General features: G+C 34.2%; 1 pseudogene; it reads right to left on the reverse strand.

Annotated features, from left to right (window-relative positions):
- Positions 1–9,578: 9,578 nt before the first annotated feature.
- On the reverse strand, positions 9,579–20,167 carry LOC110644147 (calcineurin-binding protein 1-like; annotated as a pseudogene).
- Between the last annotated feature and the right edge of the window lie 718 nt (positions 20,168–20,885).

The raw sequence follows: 20,885 nt of genomic DNA on the forward strand, positions 1-20,885 counted from the left end.
AGAGTTTGTGAATTTATTGTGTTAAAACCTTCTTTCACACTTTCTCTCTCTAGAACTTGAGCCAAAGCATTTAACCCATTGGGATTTCTTTGAAGTTGTAATTTCTTTGTTATTCTGAGATAGAAAGTGAGATTATTGAGTGAATTTATTATTTCTCTTCATTAGAGAATGGTTGTAGAGTATTAAATTACTATTGAGTAAAAAGGGTATGTAAGAGTGCTTGATTTTGCACTCAAGGTTGTAAGAGTTTGTAAGAGTGTTAGAGATTGCACTAAAGATTGTAAGGGGTTTGATATTTTAACAAAGAAGATTGTTATAGTGGGGTGGATTTCTCAAGGAGGGCCTTGAGGAGAGAGGACGTAGGCTTGGGATAACCGAACCTCTATAAATTTCTTGTGTTCATTCTTCTTTTCTCTCTTCCTTGTGCTTATTCTCAAAAATCCCTCTTAGCCTTCTAAATTTTTAATTAGAAACCAATTCACCCTTACTTTTGGGTTGCTACAAGGGATAAAAAAATGTATCCCAAATACTTGAATTGACAATACTTAAGAAGTTGCTTACCCAGTATCAGTCACTATCTCAACATTTCACAAATCATTTCTCATTTCATTTCAAGCAATCAACACATATATACAAAAGTAAGATTTCAATATTTGCAAACTCAAATATTATACAAGACTTTTTGTACAACTGCTCAATATTCATGATCATATACATATATATACTATAAATACATCAAAAAGGAAAATACAATGGGTATTTCTAATATACCTAAAAATGAGACCGCAAAAAGCTCCAATCTATAGCTCACTCAGCCGTCTAAGTAGACTTCTCCTTACTCCTACCAGTGATAGCATAACAAGCTATCGCTGAGTATTTAAGTAAACACAATTTGTCAAAAATATAAATAAGAGTTTTCAACATTCATCTAACATTCATATTTTCAAAAATATTATATCAAATAATTTCAAACATTGGTGTTGCCACAATTCACACCACTTAGGTCACCACACAAAATTTTTAATCAATGCTGTGTTATACACCACGACAAAGCAATCTACAACCTCACTAACCGAAATTAATGAGGGAGGTGGCTAGCTAGCTATATGAGTACTCATCTGAACTCAACCTCAAACTGGCAAGCTAGAGAGGGAGAAAACATAATCAAACTCAACTCCATGAATGGAAGAGGAACACAATAGAAATTGTCATGCCAAGTATGGTTTCAAAACCAATTTAAACCATTTCATTCAAATAATTTCATTTCAAACACTAGTCATATGTCATTCAAAATTTTCACTTATAGAGTAGGCAACACACTATTTCTCAAATAAATTTCTCAAGGCCATAATAGTCAAAATTCATTCACACACTTATTCAAACAAATTTCCAAGTGAAAAACAAAGAGTTAAAGTTTGTTGTGCACAAACCTTCCCTACTTGTCTTGACTTAATCTAATCTTTCTCCTTCTTTGAAAGGCTCCTTTCCAACTGAAACACATAGTTAAAGTGTCTCAATACTCATCCAAAATGTTTCCAATAACTAATCCAATAATTGCATTATGCCTACTTAAGTTACTTATGAAGTTTCATAAGGTTTGAGTTCTGGACAGTTTTACTTCCTGACTTTTGAACCCGATTTCGACCTAGTTCTAGTCATAATCTAGTAAGGTGTTCTTCATAAGATTTGTCCCTCTATGTCTTAATTTCATTTTCCAATTTGAATCACTCCATTTGGAGTTCTGGTTTTCAAGTTATGGTCAATTTATCATGTGTTGGTCCAATGACTCTTTATAGTTCTAGAACCAGACAGATTCAGGAACCTCACTTTGCCCAGCCAATTGAACTAGCTACAATCTTATTTTGGCCTAATGTTCTTCATATAAGTTGTTCCTCTATGTGTCTTGGTTACACAAGTTTAAAATCATAATTTTTAAAGTTATGCATGGTGAGTTATGACAATTTAACTGGCATGGACTCATAAACTCTGTGCATCAGGATTCCAGGTTCAGGTCAGTGTATTGCATTTCACATTTGAGGTTATTATCCTAACAATTTGGGTAAGGTTGCTAAAGCAAAGTTGTGGCCCTGTTTCTTATATTTCCAGAACAGCTTGGCTCATCCCAATTGGAATTTCCTAGTGGGAGATATGATTTAAATACTATTCTGAGGTCAATGGCTATTTAACTCATTTTCAGAATTTGAATTGGTAACTTGTCCTAGCAAATTGCCCAAGTTCCATTAGGTTCTGGATTTTGGTCAAAACACCAAAATTGTAGTTCTAGGTCTTATAAAATTTTTTGCTTTGGTTTCACTAAATTTGTAGTTTTGTGGACCAAGTTATGGCATTTTTGCCAAAACTGGTCAGATGGCCATTTGTCCAGGATTTCAGGTCAATTTTGGTTCTGGTCAATTTTATTGACCTAATTTTTTCAAACAAATTGGTTGGGTTACAGTCAAAATTGAGGCTCATGATCTTCATGAAAAATGTGCTCCTATGTCTAACCTTTCCAATGGTTCAAGAATCAGGTCATTCTGACCTTCCTAGAGTGAGTTATGGCCATTTGAACATTTACTGTTCATTTGGTCATTTTTCCAGGTCCAGCATTAAGTCACTCGGATTCAAGCCAATTTTAGACCAACTTATGGTCAGTTTTTGGGCAAGATTTCTCCATGAAAAATGTGGCTTTAGGTCTTAAATTTCATCTCCAATTGGCCTCACACCAATTGGAGCTGCCTAGCTCTACTTATAACCCTAAAAGCATACTAGACTCAAAGGTCCAGCAATCCAGCACATCAAACACACTTCCCATCTCATTAATTCATCTCAATCACTACGTCAATTCACAATCAAAGCTCATCAATTGGTCAATATTTGACCTTAACAACATTAATTTAGCATCATAGCACAATTTGCCCAAATTGTTTCAAAACCCTAATTGGCTATCTTCTCCATCTCTTACAACTTATACAATTCACGTCATTCCAAACATACAAATCAATATAATTCATCATTTAAGCTCAATTACATGCTCAATTCCATTCAATTCCATCAAACCCTAAATCCCATCATGCTCGCCAAATTTGTCTCCCAAAACTCATGCATGATTTTTCCATCTTTTTAAATCAATTTTCCTAGACTTAACCTTAATTCAATGATCATACAAGAATTATAGCTTGTAAAAAGATTTACCTCTAATGAAGCTTGTCAAATCCTCCAATTTCTTTCACTTTCTCAAATTTTCTTGCTCTAAATCTTTAAATCAAAGTCCAATTTGAGTTTTACTCAAGATAAGTTGTGGGATTTATGGTAGAAGTTTGAGGTTGTAAGCTTTGGAAATTGGTGACAATGGAAGAAAGAGAGAGAGATGAGGTGAGAGAGCTGGCCGGATGGAATTTAGAGAAGAAGATGATTATTTTCTTTTTAATTTTTGTCTTTATATATGTATAATTATCCCCAAATTTTCATAAATTAAAATTATAAATTAATTAGATCATGCTCACTTCATGATGATGTCATAATCCATTAAAAATTGTAATTTCTTTTTCTTTCATTTTCTTTTCCTTACTCTTCTTTACATTTCTAAGTATTTTTCATTATTTTAATTTCCTACATTTTAATGGACATTTAGGGCAAAAGTCACCTCTAAGAGTGAATTGACCAAAATGCCTCTCGTCGGTTCAATTTATCTTTCTAATAGTGCTTGGTAACTCTTTGAGTTCTGATTCACTTATTTGGACTTTTTTTTTCTTTTCTGAGGTTTTCACATTGCCATTAGTTTTGCAATTATCCCTAGGCCTGGGGTGTCATAGGGTCCCACGCGAATTTAGGGTAGCAACTGAGCTCGCAGTCACTTCCCGGGTTGGCCACCCATTGCCAGGACCTCGGCTCATTTAACCGATTAGGCTTTGTTTTTCTTATTTCCATTTCATCTTCATGTGATTTCTATTAATTTTTATTTATGGCTTTTCAAGATGACTTAGATATGGTTCTAAACATCCTGACTGTCCGGACAGACACTAGTCACCGGAACAGTAGAATGTATAGGCTACTTGGTATGGGGGTGTTACATGATTCAAATACCAAAGTGCAAATATCATCAAATTGCACAACCCTACCTTTATTACTAAACTCAACCCTTTATATTAATAACGTATTCTTTCCAAGCCAAGCTTGTCACTCGGTCCCCTTGCTTCAGAGGCACATGAATTAGTTTCCTTTACTCATTAACCAGTGATCAAGCCATCCACACCAAGAATTACTCATTACTCCACCTAGACAAGCCATTCATGGAAAGAAATTCCTTCTTAGAAGCACTAATGCGCACAAAGTTGAACTCTTTGTTGTCAAATTTAGAATATTGCTGAACAATACTAATTAAAATGTCACTAAAAAATATAGTTGAATATATATATATATATATATATATATATATATATATATATATATATATATATATATATATATATATTAAACCAAAACTGAGCTGTAATATGAGATGTACAGTGGCCACCACAACCCAGAATAGAAGCATGCATTTTCAATCATCCAACATGCTTATGACATAAATTTCATACAAACAGCACTAAATTCTCTTAAATCTTTCAATTAATTTTGCCTACAAACCCCCTCCCCAAGTAATATGAGATGTATAGTGGCCACCATAACGCAGAATAGAAGGCATGCATTGTCAATCTTCCAACATGCTTATGAAATAAATTTCATACAAATGGTTCTAAATTCTCTTAAATCTTTCAATTAATTTTGCTTACAAAAAACCTCCCCACTTGAGGGAATACATTTACTTAATTCACTTGTGATACTAGGCTGGCAAGTGGAAATGACAAAGAGCTAGCAGATTGAGGGCCATAGATTCTGCAGTAAAAGCGAGATAAATGGAGACACTAGGCTAGCGAAGTGGCAATGACAGAGGCTGCCACTTATGGGTTGGGCGGTGTAAGATGGGAGGTTGAGGTTCAGACTTGAGAGAGAGGCCGACTAGATGGAAGCCTATGGGTTCTACTAAACGCATATGGGAGGAGCTACTACAACTTAGAGATAAGAGAATAAGGGATCTGATTTATGTTTATTTGTGAACTGTGAATCAATGGACTATGGAAAATGCATTAGATGCTTCTCAATACTACATAGTTTTCACTAATAAGGCAAAATAGGTATAAAAAAGTTATTTTTATAATAAAAATCTTTCTAAATTATAATATAAAAACATTTTATTATAAACCCAAACCCCTTAAGCATAATTAATATGAGCATTTATGTTATAATGTAAATATGAGTGTTTATGTTATAATGTAAAAAAGTTTAATTTGAGAAGTTCCTAAATTATTATTTAGATTAATATAATTTAATTTAACTTAATTATTTAAAAATTGAATTTTAGATTATTTTTAATAAATATAATATTGTAGTATTTTTATTTCTTAATTAACAAAAATTTATAATTTAATATATCATTTATCTATTTGTAAAATAGTCATTAGATTACAATTTTTATAATTAAAATTTTTTAAAATTAAAATTAAAATGAAAATAGCTAATATATATATATATATATATATATAGACACACACACACTAGAATCCAATGGGGATCCTAGGCCTTCAGTTACCTGGTTTTGTAATTCAAGGAGATGATTTTAGTTAGAAGTGCATGGATCTGATGGACTAATTCTGGATGTATGAGTTTTGTATAAAATTTGATTTTGTAAAAACTCAATGAATGATTGAGCTACCATGATATGATCCTCATGATATTTAATTCTGCTAAGGAGGTCAGCCACATATTCATTAGCTTCCTCGAACTCAATACAAAGTGCATTGAGAGCTGTTACTCCCAATCTTTTATTTTGTATTAAAGTCCAAAGATTATCTAATAAACATTGGTGTCTTTCTGTGGGAACATATGCAGTTCTGGCTACATTAATTCTGATAGTTAATAGTGAAGAAATTATAATTGAAGATTTTGAAAAATGTATAGATAATTAAGAAATTCCAAGAGTACAAAAAGATCAAATCTATCAGACTACAAAACTCAATTTTTTCAAAATCGATTTCACAATCAAAACTGAAGAGAGAGATCTTCAGATTTCAAAACCTTTTGAGATGATTTCTCTTCTGTCTCAAAAATCTTTACAAAAACATCGTGAAAAATCATACAAATACATCCACATAGGTTTAGTCCAAGTAGGAATTAAACCTCTTACAAAAGAAGGGTTGAACACCTCAATCCTAGCAGTCCAGGAGACATAGCATAACCTACAAAACATGATGGAAGGATGAAGGGGTGGTCCCAGCTCCACTCCACTTAAAAAAAAAAAAGACCGGCAAAAGAAATTTATGGCGATAACAGAATTATCCTTTTCTTTACTTTGTTTAAAATTTTCCACTTTACTTTTGTATTATTCTACTTTTCTGCTTTTTACTTTACTTTTGTAATTATTCTTGTACTTTTACTTTTCTTTTTCTTAATCAGACAGGACACTGTTCACTAGTCATCTTTTATACTGTTCACTTTTTACTGTTCGCATGTGAAAGAGACAAAAAGCACTGTTCACACGTGAAGGCATCAAGTGGCAGACACTGTTCAAAACCTACAAAATTATGGAGCATGCCCTCGACTACTTCTATAAAAGGAGGCTTTCATCCAAATGGAAGGCATTCTTTGAAAGATCCCAGCAAGCATCCTTTGAAGAATCCGAAGAAGGCATCCAAAGCCTTTCTTCTTACAAAATCCAAAAGGCATCGAAGGAAGGAAGAAGGTCGTCCATCCCTGCCCTACCTCTGCCTTACTTACAAAACTTACAAAACCTCTTATAACTTCCTTATAGTAGATCCTAAGAAGCTCATGTGTTGAGCAACCTTTGTAATACCTATCTAGAATTACATCTCCAAAGCCTTGTACAAAACTTTAAAAATCTATAAAATTTTGAAGTAAGTTCTTCAATTTCTTTACAAAATTACAAATTTATTTTACATGCATATGGCTAGTTCAACCGCCAAATCTGCATATATATATATTTCATATTTAAATTTCATATTTAATTTTCATTTCTGAAGATTTCCCATCTTTCTTGTATATTTTATTTATTTCTTTAATTATTTATATATTTTTCAAGATTTAGATTGTAGTTTAGGTTTTGTAAGCATTTGTTGCCATGGTCATTTGCTGGAGCAAATTCAAGATGTTATATTCAGACATACCATCTATGTTCCATTCATAGACAGTAGAGGCATTGAATTTAAACTAGGTCAGAATTTTAGGTCTATTGATTTGTAAAGGTTTTGTAGACTAAATTTCTTTAGCTTGGACAGACTAGGTTTCTTGGCTTTGAGCATCTGAATCTTCCTCTATTATATTGATACTTCTTTGGGCAGTTTGAGGTGTTTCAGGTGCTACTGGAGTAGAAGTCAAAGCTTCTAGTCTAGCTTTCATGTCTCTCAAAGCTTGGATAAATTCAGATTGGTTATTGTTTTGTAAATCCTTCTGACTATTTTTGGAAACTTGGAATGGTTTGAAGATTGGGTTTTTTAGTTTTGTATTTGGCTTAGTTTCAACCTGAGAAACTGTAGCCTGTTGGGTCTATTCTATTTTTTGTAATTACTTTCCTATGGTATGCAAATGGGCATTTGTAAAATTATTCTGTAAAATAATTTTTTTATGTTTACAAAATCATCTTCGTTTACATTTTTGTAAGGGACTGCATCTACAGGTTGGTCTAAATGAGGAAATTTTATCTTCCTAAGAGGAGGATGTTCAGACTGTATTTTTCTACCATCTGAAATTTCTCATTCAGGAGTTTTGTTTCTTGTAGTAACAGGGTTTACAGACTTTTCTAACTTCCTTAATTGAGCTTTAATAGCTTCAATAAATTCAGTTCTATTGTCTTGTGACCCCTGTTATTTTGAAATTTGAGAGGGTTTGGAAACTGGGGATGTTGATTTTGTAGACTTTTTAGATTTTTTGGAAGTTTTGGAAAACGGATATGAAATTTTATGTTTTTCGGCATACATTTCAAATTAGTCAAAGAAAAGAATATGAACTTTATGTTGGTATATAAAGTCATAATATTCCTTTTGGATTTCTTTTCTTTGATCATAAAATTTTGTAAAAAACCATATTTGCTTTTTATGATTTTTAGGAGAATAAAAATCATCATGCAAATATTGTTTATCTACTTCAAATTCTTTTTCAAGCACATTAAGTTCATGACATTTTCTGTAATGGCCGAAAAAATAGGAGAAATGGGTTCTGATTCTGTTTGGGTTTCAACCTGAACAGACTAGTTTTGTAAATTTGTATAGACAGGATGTGGAACATTTGTAGAGTAATCTACGTTTTGTAAGGTGAAACTAGGTATTTCTAAGGTAGAAAACCTAGAAGAGCTAGGTAAATTAGAGGTAGAATACCTAGGCTGGATGTTTTGTATTTCAATTGGTTTTGTAACACGCAAACTTATAATAGAAGGTATACGAGATACTCTTCCTATATATATAATTGATTTTTCTATTCAGATAGGGGTGGCAATTTTGGACACGACCCGCGAACATGACACGAAAATATAGGGTTTGGGTTAGGCTTATTAGTGTTCGTGTCGAATTCGTGTCGACCTATTTATGACATGGTTATAATCATGTCGTGTCACGTGTTAACCCGCTAATCTGACTTGACACATTTATGACACGATTTAATATTCGTGTCACTTGTTGACCCGTGACCCACTAACCCATTTGACCCACTATGACCCATGAACCCACTTATATAGCGTGTTAAATGGGTTAAGTCATGTCAAACCGTGTTAAATGGGTTATTTCGTGTTAAATGGGTCGTGTCGTGTTGAATACACCTAATACAATTTAATATTAATCGTGTCGTGTCGTGTAACCCATATAATAGAAGGGTCATGTTCGTGTTTAAATTTTTGACACGATTTGTTAATCGTGTCGTATTCGTGTCGCGTGTTGACTATTGACACGACACGAACATGACCCATCAACCCGAATTACCACCCCTAAGTTCAGGTACGATTCTTCATGAAGAATCAAAATCAAATCAAAACAGTAAACTAAGTTCGGTTTGACACAGTTTGTTTCCTACAATAACGGAAAATATTTTCATGAAAAATAATTTTTTTTAGAAAATATTTTCTGTGAAAAATATTATCCATATATAAGTTATTTTCCGCAAAATAAATGAGCCTTAATTCTAAATAAATGTTCCTATATAACAAACTAAATAAATAACAATCTATAAATGATTCAATCATATATAATAACTAAATAAGAGAAAATTTATAGGTTGTATTTTTCTCTACCTATTTACAAAACTTGTTACAGACTTACAAATTCAATCATGTATCAAATTGGTTCACACAATTACCTTTTCCTCTACAAAAATTGAACACACAGAAGACATTTTCTACAACAAATTTGCTCACTTTATCCAAAAATGAAATCAGCCCCTGCACTGATCCTCTCCTCCATGCATTATGGAAGTCCTTTCAGCAAGGGTGGTATTAACAGATTTAGCTGAGAAGTAGCAAAGAGATCTTTTTGTTATATTCACGCATTCTCAGACAATGGGACAAATGTCATTGGAGTAGTCAACAAAATAGTCCCTATTTCAATGCTGCCACCATGATTTGCACCATCTTTCAGACCACTTATAGCCACATGGAAATACAACCACTAATATGTGCAAGCATGAAAAAAAATCCTGCAAGTTCAAATCTAACAATGTCTTGAAACCCATGAACTTCTCAATAAGAAAGGTGAATACACAATTAGGAAATACTAAAACCTGATAAAAACCAAATCTCAATGATTCTAAAATCAAACAAGAAAATTAACAATTTCACAAAATGGCAAAAATAACGATAGTATTTAATGATGTAGATATTTCATCTTTATAAATGATCATGAATATTTTCCTTCTTTTTTACTAAAAAAACAAGTTTGTTGTTCCTTGTGTTTTTATGCAAAAATGCTGAGAATGAAAAGTGTATTTTTGGTAAAAGAAAAGTCATGATCCAACAGCTATTCTTTGTTTCTCAAGAAAGCTGTCTACAGCTATTGTTTGTTTTTCAAGAAACCAATTATAAACCTTTTTGCCTACCAAAGAATACTTCACTTTAGATGAGAGTTACCTTGATATTTTCTTCACAATATTTCAAAACCACAGAGATGTTTGCATAATGACCCTGCAATAACGTGTAAGGCCATAATAGGAGCTTCCTTGGAATACTCAGATTTAGAATTTCAACCCCATTTAAGACATGTTGAAATTGTGTTTCCATTGATAGCCGAGTTGGAACCAAATAAAGGTTGAGACCAGATGGAAGTATTACACAGGAACTCTCACCAAAGAACTTATAAGAGCTTCTAAGCAAGGAATTGGCTATCTCAAAATTTTCATCTGAAGCTCTTTTTATAATGATATTCTTAATTTTATCCAACACTAGATTCCATTTTGTTTCATGTTTTTCAAAACGGGTAGAATCCTCAAATGTTAAATTCCAAAACTCATTTGTTTACAGATCAACACAAAGCATATGACCACTTTCCAGAATGCTATCTGATGGGTTAAGGGTTTACATCTCAATTAGAGTTCCAGGTTGTAATGAAGTGATCAATGCTAAACTAAGTACAAGAGAACGACACCAAGCAACAGAAGCATGCCTGCAAACTTTTGCACAGCTTAAATTTGACAACTTGGGATTCTTAAAACGCTTCCGAATCTTCTCATTTATTGCTTCAAGTGTCTCAAGCTTGCCATTTATCTCCAATGATGCAATGTATCTGTGGGGGGTAGCTGCAACAAGTAGAGAATTGTGTGAAAATAAACAATTGTAAGAGTACAAAATAGGTGATGCATAAAATGTTCAACATATATGCAAACCCAAGAATGGTTTTTAAATCTTTGTATGAGTCAGAAAACTGGCATTTCAGGACTCTAACGTTATAAGCTAATCAAAAGAAAAAATTTTAAGAATTCGATAAAGGAATTACGAACTAGCTGGGAAGTCAATCATAACAAGAAAACATCAATAGAAAGTTTCAAAAAACTTAGTGAAAAAGGAAATTTAGCGTAAAGGAAGTTGGGCAATTCGAATCAGTTGAAAAAAGCATATAATGCCAAAATTATATAATTCAAAATAAGATATTTTCACAAGTACTTGCATAAGTGGAAAAAAAATTTCATAGGTAACTCATAAGCATAAAATTCTCATAGGTAACTCCTTTTTTTTTTTTTTCTTTTTAACTCATAAGCATGTTACATTTAACAACTTGGCCACTCAAGTGGTTTTGGGGGTGGGGATTTCAGTGAGGTCCTAATTTTGAACCATAGTCCTCTATATTTGTACAAAGGAAAAAAGCTCTCTCCTTATATCATACTATAATACTAAGGTTAAATGAAATTTATGCATATAAGCTTCTTTCAGATATTTCTGGGCTTCTGATCTCAGGCAAGGTGAATATTTCTGGCTATAAGTTTCTTTGTTCCATGAATAATTAGAACATCTTCTCCAATTGATGCTCAGTGTTGCACAAGGCACCAGAGCTAACTTGATGCATGGATGATACAAGGGCCTCGATGAACCTCCCCAGGGCTACTGGTACAAGATCTTCAATGCACAATGAAAACTAGATTCAAATTGAAGTTAGATCCCAACTATATACCAGAAAGTAGGATGAGCATAGAGAAATTGACATTAATAATGCCTAGTTATATTGAGTCAGCATAAAATAATATTAGAGGCTTATGTATGTCCTTCTTTGTAACAAACGTCCTAACCATCAGTAAGAATTTATTTTCCAACTGCCCAACACCCAGAAAAGAGAAGGGGAAAAACAAAGACTAAACAATGGCAAGCAATTCATTACTATAAGAGAGCATGCCCAAATCCACTCGTTTAGATCAACAGAAGCATGAAAAACTAGCAGGGAAATGACCGTGGCAACAGATTCAGAATAAATTAAATAATTTTTTTATTCTTGTGTACTGATTAAACTAAAGTATGCTCTTGGCAAGTCACTATAAATAATGTTTGATGTCTAAAAGGTTTAAGATTTTACCCTTTTATCTGCCCGAAGAGATATAAAAGCACGATCCAGGTTACAAATGTCTCTAATGTCTGTAATTTGATGTTTTCTGCCTGACATATATATAAGAAAAATAAATTTCAAATATAATATGACAGTTAGAAATTACTTAAAAGGAAGCCAGGTAAGTGACCGAGAAATGTTAATAAGGAAAACTTCCAACACAGCAAAATAATAAAATGACACTTGTTATAAGATGCACTTGGAACATTTCAACAAGGTCATTAGTTATATCCATGAGGTAATGCTAGGAGCATAGTTGCCAGATACTCCTAACCCTCGGGTTCTGCGACCCAGATTGCGCGTTCCAAAACGAGAGACATTTGCGTCCCAAATTGCTTGGTAACGCATTCTGGGTCTCTAAATGAAGCGATCCCATTTCTCCATGCTCAACACAAAATCAAAGGGAAGAAGAAGAAAATATCCTATCAATTTCTTCTTATTTTTTCTTCTCTTTCTTTTCAATAAAATAAGTGTACTTGGGATGTTAGTATACAAAGAACAAAAAAAGAGGAGAATAAATAAGAACAAAGAACAATAAGCAACTGCCACCACAAAGCCTTAGAAAGAGAAAGAAGAAACTTTCTAAAAGAGGCCTTGTATCTCTCATTCTCTCTTTGCATCAACGTTTTAATCTCCGCTGGCTTAGGTAATTGTGAATATAGGTTCTTGATTTCGCATGCTATTAAGTTTAATAAGGCTCATTAAGTAATTATAATGTGTTATCATACTATTAGGCCCTAAATTACAAGGGCCATTAAATATCAATTAAAAGCCCATACTATTTAAAATACTCAGATTTTTTAAAATTTCTTTTAGTAGTATTAATCTTGTGAAATATATACATCACAAAAAAATTAAAAATTATGAAAAAAGAAATTATTTTATTGATTGTTTTTAGAACAAAAATTAAACTAATTAGTTATAATTTATGTATCACGAATTGAATTGATATAATCAATGTATCGCGTTCTGAATTAACGTATTGACTCAATCTACCCTTGCGTACCCTATATTTAGCTAAGTGACGAATTGCATACTCATATCCATGCCCGTACCACAATCCAAGACATTCCGTGTTGGAGTTTAAAAACACATTTGGATTTTAAAACCACCTTCAGAACTGACATTCATCTTCTCCTAGGACATGATGAGTAAGGCCATATTCTCTGCCATGTGATAGTCCATCAAAAGATTGTGAGGATTAGTAATAGGTATCAACAGGAATGAGTCATACCTTCCTTTTTTAACCATGCTATCAATCTCCCACATATTTATAGTGAAGGATGATCGGGATGATTTAAAACAAAAAGAAAGTTCATCCTTTGCAAATCACCCTTCAGATAGTCCTTGAGCAAGTATATATATGGCCTTATGAAAATGTTTGAGATCCCCTTCAACACAAATTTCCAAAGAAGAAATACAATCGTTGTAAGGCATATTCTACACTTCATCCATGTGAATTGATTCCTCTTGTTTTCTCTCCAGGGAAGCTTCTTGAGTGCTCCTGTCCTTTGTATCATCCGGTAAATGTGGCATTTCAGCTGCCAATTTACCTAGGACATTCATAGCAGGTTCCTTCATTGATAGATCAAAGGAATATCCAGATAGTACCTGGGATAAAAAAATAAAAAAACTATAATACATCAAAACATATATAAAGATATCAATTACTGTAAATTTGTGATTCCAAAAACACTAAGATGATAAATTGTCGATAGGAAAGGCTACAAAGGGGGTCACAAGCACGTCACTTCAAAAACATAACATGAGCTGTAAAGGAAGTTCAAACTAATAAACAAAAAGTTAGCAATTAGGAAGAGATTCTTGTTCTTTTTCCTTTTCTTTCGTTTGTTTATGCTTAGAGCAGGGAGGGAAAGAAACCTTTAAGGGTTCCAGATTCTGTTTTCCATAGAAGCAAAGTAACTTTACGCATGAAACATGCATCCTATAGACAGGATCCACGGCCAATGGATTCGAAGCAATACCCTTATCATAATATGATAATGATGTCTCATACGAGTATCCAAGCTTCTCACAGAGTTTTTCCATATGGAATGCATGTGAACAATCCTGCCTGTAACATAAAAATAAGTAACCTTAATTTTTCATCTGTTAAGCATGGAAGAAGAATATCAATTAAGAACAGCAACCATACTTGGGCAAGGAAGCCTTTTTAAAAGGCTTCAGTGAGTTCTCACAATATGCTATCCATGCTGCATCCTTTGCAGGCACAACAGGTCGCTGGTCATAAAATGGCACCACATTCTGAAGGCTGTCATAGTATACCAGTGCCAGTAATTCGTGTATCTCGCACTGTAGCCAGAGAGATTTTTGCACTTGTTATAAATTTATTATAAAAATATAACTGCTGAAAGCTAAAACTAAATCACATAACTGGTGCTCCTCCATAACCACATTCATTCCAAGGAGGAAAGAAATCCTAATGTTATTTCTATTAAATCTATATATCGATTAAAAAAGGACATGATGTTAATGAAAATAGAAATCCAAAGGGTTTAATGCAACACAATAGGAATACAAGGGCTTAATAGACAAAACCTAATAAGTAGAGAGGCCTAAGGATGGAAACAAACATCTCAAATAATTCATATAGTTACTAAATCCATCTGGTCATCCTCGGATGATATAATGAATAAACTCCCAGTAGGAACTTGTCCTGTTTGACACCTCATTTCTAGCAAGCCACCTTTACCAAAAGTAAGGTGCTTTATATGATCATGGGATGAGACTTAAGATATAACCCCAGATGTACCTAAGGATATCATATCGGTCCAAGAGAAAGAAAAATAAATCAGATCCACATGCCACACAACAAAAGATGAACCTGTTGAGCTAATGTCTTTGCCAAAGCCAAACTCACTAACAGACAGCGCCTGCTCCTCCTTTGACTTGTCTCAACTCTCTGAGGCAAAGTACCATTCTTTCTCCATCCTGCAACATTTATGTGCTTACTTCCATCAGTCAACAACAAATCTACCTCCTGTTTCAATGAAACCAAAGGAAAAAAAATTCTGATGAAGTCAAAGCATGGTAAGAAAAAATTTGTAAACCTCAGCCAAGTGAGGATATCTTAGTTTCTATATCACTGACTGTTTTAATGACAGGCAGAATAAATCTTACCTCATCATAAATATTTCCAAGCTGTTGCCAACTCTCAAACCGTAAAGGGTTGTACAGAAGATCATATTTGAAGAGATTTGCATTTTTCTGTACAAACTCTTCACCTTCCTTGGTAAGTACAAAGCCTGGCCGCTTATCAGTTGCACTTATTTCCTCTGACAGAGCTAGAAAATAATATAAATTGCAATATACATCCACATACGGCTCAGAGTGGCAACAAGTAAATTATTCATACTGTGAGCTCATTCCTAAAGAATTTAGATATCAACAATCTCAAACACCAATTGAAAGAAACAAAATAGCTTATATATACAATAAACAAAATAACTTTCAACCATCATTGAACTATGCTGGTTGACAGTTTCCACATCAGGAAGTATTATCTTTGTTATGGTCTCAAGATACCCTTCAGATCCTGCTTCCTTAGTTTGTCTTCACATAAGTTAAGATCAACTGAGAACTTATCGATTGCATTTCCAATCAAAACCTCTTCAGCTGGTTGTGGAAAGTGTTTGCGAATGGCTCTTAACACTCTACGAAGTTTTACCAATCCAGTTCTCTGAGATGTAACATGCATGGCCAAGTCAAAAGGAAGCAGAAATTCACATACAGACAGATACACAAACAAACAAAGAGGGGCAGAGAGATGGAGAGCACTCACAGAAGAAGCCTTTGCATACAGCAGTATATATTGAAAAACATCAGCACATTGCTCCTTGGTCTGATAATCTCCACGACTAGTATTTTTGTGCATGGCTAGGTCATCCTCACAGGACGAATCAGATCTAAGATTGAGGCCATATAAGCAGAAAAAGCATTGACCCAAAGCACCATCAATTATTAACTCAAGTTCCTCCCCTTCATCTTCAGTAAGTTTATTTCTAGATTCAGTAAATTGTCCAGTGGTTTTTTCTCCTTCGTCCTTGCCCTCATCACTGCCTTGCATTTCACATCCTATACCTGCATTGTCTTTCTCTGGGCCTAAAAGAGATGGAATGCTTTCAGAAGCAATTCCACCAAAAGCATCATCCTCTACAGCACTTGATTCATTAATTTCCCATCTCCACATCCAGCATATCAGATTTTAATTCCTTTTTACGTGTTCTGTTTTGAGAATGAGGGGAAAGATGCTTATCATGCTGAGTTGTTTCTCTGTCTGATGAGTTTAAATTGGACTTGAGCTTCATGTCCAAGGCTAAGAGGTGCTTTATTGCAAATCTAATAAATGTTCCCTCCCCCCCTTGCCCCCCTCACCCACACAGCATATTCCACACTCAGCAAGCAAGTCATGGATTGCCACAATTAATGCAACCTGGACCAGAAATCAGAAATCATTACAAATCCATGAGAAAAAGAAAATTATCTATGACCAGAGCATATCCAAAATTCAGTACCTCGATAGAAGAAAGTAAGACTCACTTGGGTTTTGACAGGGACAGTAGGGATGAGATGTTCAAATTTGCAGAAGGCAATACCAGAATCAACGAAGCAGAATCCTTGCTTTTGTTCAGTTTCATCAGCAATCACTGTTGCAGAAGATCTCTTAGAGAGGCAGTTTATTGCAACATGGCACATGACTGCCAGAAGCAAAGTTTGAATATCAATGATGCTGCCGATTGGAATGACCACACCATTCTGCAAGCATAAAATATTCACATCCTTTATTGCTAATGTGGTATTTAAAGTTATGTTAAGAGCAAGAATTGAAAAGAAGTAACATCGTAACCAACAAAACTATTAGATCATGAGCTTCCTTAACTACATGGTTAGGGTGAGCAAGTGAGCTAAGCTACTTGTGGGCTCATTGAACTTGACTTGCAAACTTCTTGAATTCGACAGTAGTTAGGTTGAGCTTGAACTCAAATAACTCAAGTAATGAGTCAATTCTAGCTTGAGTATTACAATACATAACTCATGTAGCTTGGAACCCTACCTTCTAATTTAAACAATAACTTAAGAAACTTACTTGAGTTTATTAGAAAGTTAATTCCAGGTCAGTTAAAAACTTGAATTGAATTTGTTGCGGTAATCAAGATGAGTCATACTAAACTCAAGCAACTCGAGTACTATATTGAAACATGTTTGAACATAAAATATAAAGCTCAATTGAGTGTGAGCTTTGAGTCAATTTAGTTCAATGGTGCATTGTATTGACTCTACTTCAGTCGATTATAGACCAATTACGATACAAACTATCTGCACTTTATAATTTTATAATGAACTGATGTAGCAGCAATTTTTGTCTTTGACCTAAAATGTGGACATAAAGAATATTAATTTCTTGAAAATATACAAGGACTCACAGAATTAAGAGATGAATCCATCTTCAATTGTGACACACAATGTGAAATTGCTTTCACCTCCTCCATCACTAAGTCCAACCCATGTTTGCCAGGATTTTCTTTCAAGATGATATCAATGGCAGAAAGTGGATTTAACCCATACTTCTGACGAAGAGTTTCATATTCATCAATACCAGCTGCTACCATCAGTATTTGCAACTTTCCCCAGTGGCAATTCAAATGTACCTCAATATCCATTGTCTTTGTCTTTTCACATGCTTGAATTAATAAATCTATTGCTGATAATTCAATGCGTGCGAGTCCTTCACCTTTCCTATCAGAAGCATGTGATGACAGTACACCAAGGTGACCATGTTCTGTAAGAAAATAGAAGTGGAGCAAACAAATTTATGCAGCCGACATACATTTCTTTCTCGGTCATCTCGCCTACAGTCTTCTCAAGCAAGAAATCAACCTTTAATAAATTAATTTCATGAAGGACCCTGATTACAGTTAACTCTTTATTGACCTTCAGGTGTGGAAGGTGAACTGAACAAGGAGAATCACTCACTTTTTCTTCCTTCACCAAAAGTGACAAAAAAATACAGAACTCTTCAAGAGCTTTTGCCTTGTTTCCATCATAGATAGACAATTTTCCACTCAACCAGAAGTATCAAACCGACAAGGAATTTTTATCATTCACTAAGAAACTATGAAAAAATGAATCTTGTAAACTAGAGTCTTTGGCAAATATTTCGTTATTATCTTCAGAACTCTTCACAAAAGTGTAGCTTTCATTACCAGACATACAGTTTGAGTGAAAACGATAATCCAAAGCAACTGATTCAATTATTTTGCAAAGATAATATGATGCCTCTGACATGAATTCTGGCTACTTCAGAGCATCTGAAGGCAAAGATCCTAGGTCATGACACAGTTCAGCAAGAAAAAGACTACATTCAGAGTTCCTATCCTGCCCCCAATGCCTTGTCAGCCTCTCCAATTCCAGAAATTTGACAAATGCATCTTGATATGCAAAACCCCTGCTTGCAACATGTTCCAAAAGCAAGTGGCACATATGATACGCACCATAATTTTTTGAAGTTTCTTATAAAAATGCAGAAACATCCTTATATTCTCTATCCAAAGTAGGCTGATCAGGACATGAAAGAGAATGACTAGATTCTTGATCAGAATCTTTACTTCCAAGTCTGCAAACAATAAAAGGTTCTAGTAATTGAAGTACAACCTTGGCTAGATCCTCACTGGCAGCAGTATCCAATTCCTCTTTTCCTGGTTTACGACTCCTAAGCCTTTCAAGGCGAGTGCTCCACCTCCCATGAGGATGTTCTTCAAAAGCATTTGCTTCTCTTTCTTTAACAAGATTGGCTCTTTTAGAGTTACAAACACCGACAGGAAGGCTTTCGCTAGTATGGGATTCAGCCCTTTATTTTCATTAGATCCCATAATAGTATCCCATAATAATTGCATGATGCAACAATCAAACTTCAATTTTTCAATCAATAAATGATCAGCAGATGAATGTTTTCCTTCTCCTTTACAAGAAAAAACAAGTAAGTTTATTTTATTGTCCCTTATGTTTTCATGCAAAAATGCTTGCTGGAAACCTTCAAGAATGAACAGTGCATTTTTGCAGTGTCAATGGGCCTTCAATTGGTCAAGGGACATAAAACAAAGGGGTTAAAAAAAGGAGAAGTCATGATCTAACAACTATTGTTTGTTTCCCAAGAAAGCTGTCCACAGCTATTGTTTGATTTTCAAGAAAGCAATTATAAATGCTTTCGCATGCCTGAGAATACTTCACTTTACATGAAAGTTACCTTGATATTTTCTTCACAATGTTTCAGAACCATAGATATGTTTGCATAACTGCCAAGCAATAGCGTGCAAGCCCATAACACGAGCTTTCTTGGAATGCTCAGATCTAGAATTTCAACCCCATTTAAGACAGGTTGAAGTCGTGTTTCCATTGATAGCTGAGTTGGCACCAAATAAAGGTTGAGACCAGATGGAAGCATTACACAGGAACTCTCACGGAAGAAATTATAAGAGCTTATAAGCAAGGAATTGACTATCTCAAAATTTTCATCTGAAGCTCTTTCTATAACGATGTTCTTAATTTTATCCAACACAGGATACCATATTTGCTTCAAGATTTTCAAAATGGGTAGAATCCTCAAATGCTGATTTCCAAAACTCATTTGTTTGCAGATCAACACAAAGCAAATGACTAGTTTCTCGAATGTTATCGGATGGGTTAAGGGTCTGCATCTCAATTGGAGTTCCAGGCCGTAATGGAGTGATGAATGCTAAAAACAGCCTGCAAACTTTTGCACAATTACTATTTGACAACTTAAGATTCTTAATACGCTTCCAGATCTTCTCATTTATTGCTTCAAGTGCCTCAAGCTTGCCATTTCTCTCCAGTGATGCAATATATCTATGGAGGTAGCTGCAACAAGTAGAAAATTGTTTAAAAATAAACAACTGTAAGAGTACAAAACAGGTGATGCATAAAATGTTCAACATATGTGCAAACCCAGGAATGAATTTTAAATCTTTGTAAAAATCAACAAACTGGCATTTCAGGACTCTTAACATTATAAGCTAAACAAAAGAAGAAACTTTTAGAATTTGATGAAGGAGTTATGAACCAGTTGGGAAGTCAATCATAAAGGGAAATCTTCAACAAAAAAGTTTCAAAAAACTTAGCGAAAAAGGAAATCTAGAGTAAAGGAAGTTGGGCGATTCGAACCAGTTAAAAAAGCATATAACACCAAAATTATGCAACTCAAAATAAGATACTTTCGCAAGTAGTTGCATAAGTAGAAATAAAATTTTCATAAATAACTCATAAGCATAGGACTTTTATAGTAACTCCCTTTTTTTCTTCTAACTCATAAGCATGTTATATTTAACAACATGGCCACTCAAGTGGTTTGGGTGGTGGCGATTTCAGTTGAGGTCCTAATTTTGAGCCATAGTGCTCTCCACTTTTATAAAGAAAAAAAATGCTCTCCATATATCAGAATATAATACCAAGGTTGAATGGAATTTACGCATATAAGCTTTTCCTTCTGATATTTCTGGGCTTCTGATCTCAGGCAAGGTGAATATTTCTGGCCATAAGTTTCCCTGTTCCCTGAATAATGAAAACATCTTCTCCAATTGATGCTCAAAGCTGCTCAAGGCACCAGAGCTAGCTTGATGCATGGATGATACAAGGGCCTTGATGAACCTCCCTAGAGCTACTATACAAGATCTTCAATGCACAATGAAAACTGGATTCAAATTAAAGTTAGATCCCAACTGTATACTA

Source organism: Hevea brasiliensis, chromosome 1 (assembly GCF_030052815.1).
Source record: "Hevea brasiliensis isolate MT/VB/25A 57/8 chromosome 1, ASM3005281v1, whole genome shotgun sequence".
Taxonomy (NCBI): Eukaryota; Viridiplantae; Streptophyta; class Magnoliopsida; order Malpighiales; family Euphorbiaceae; genus Hevea; species Hevea brasiliensis.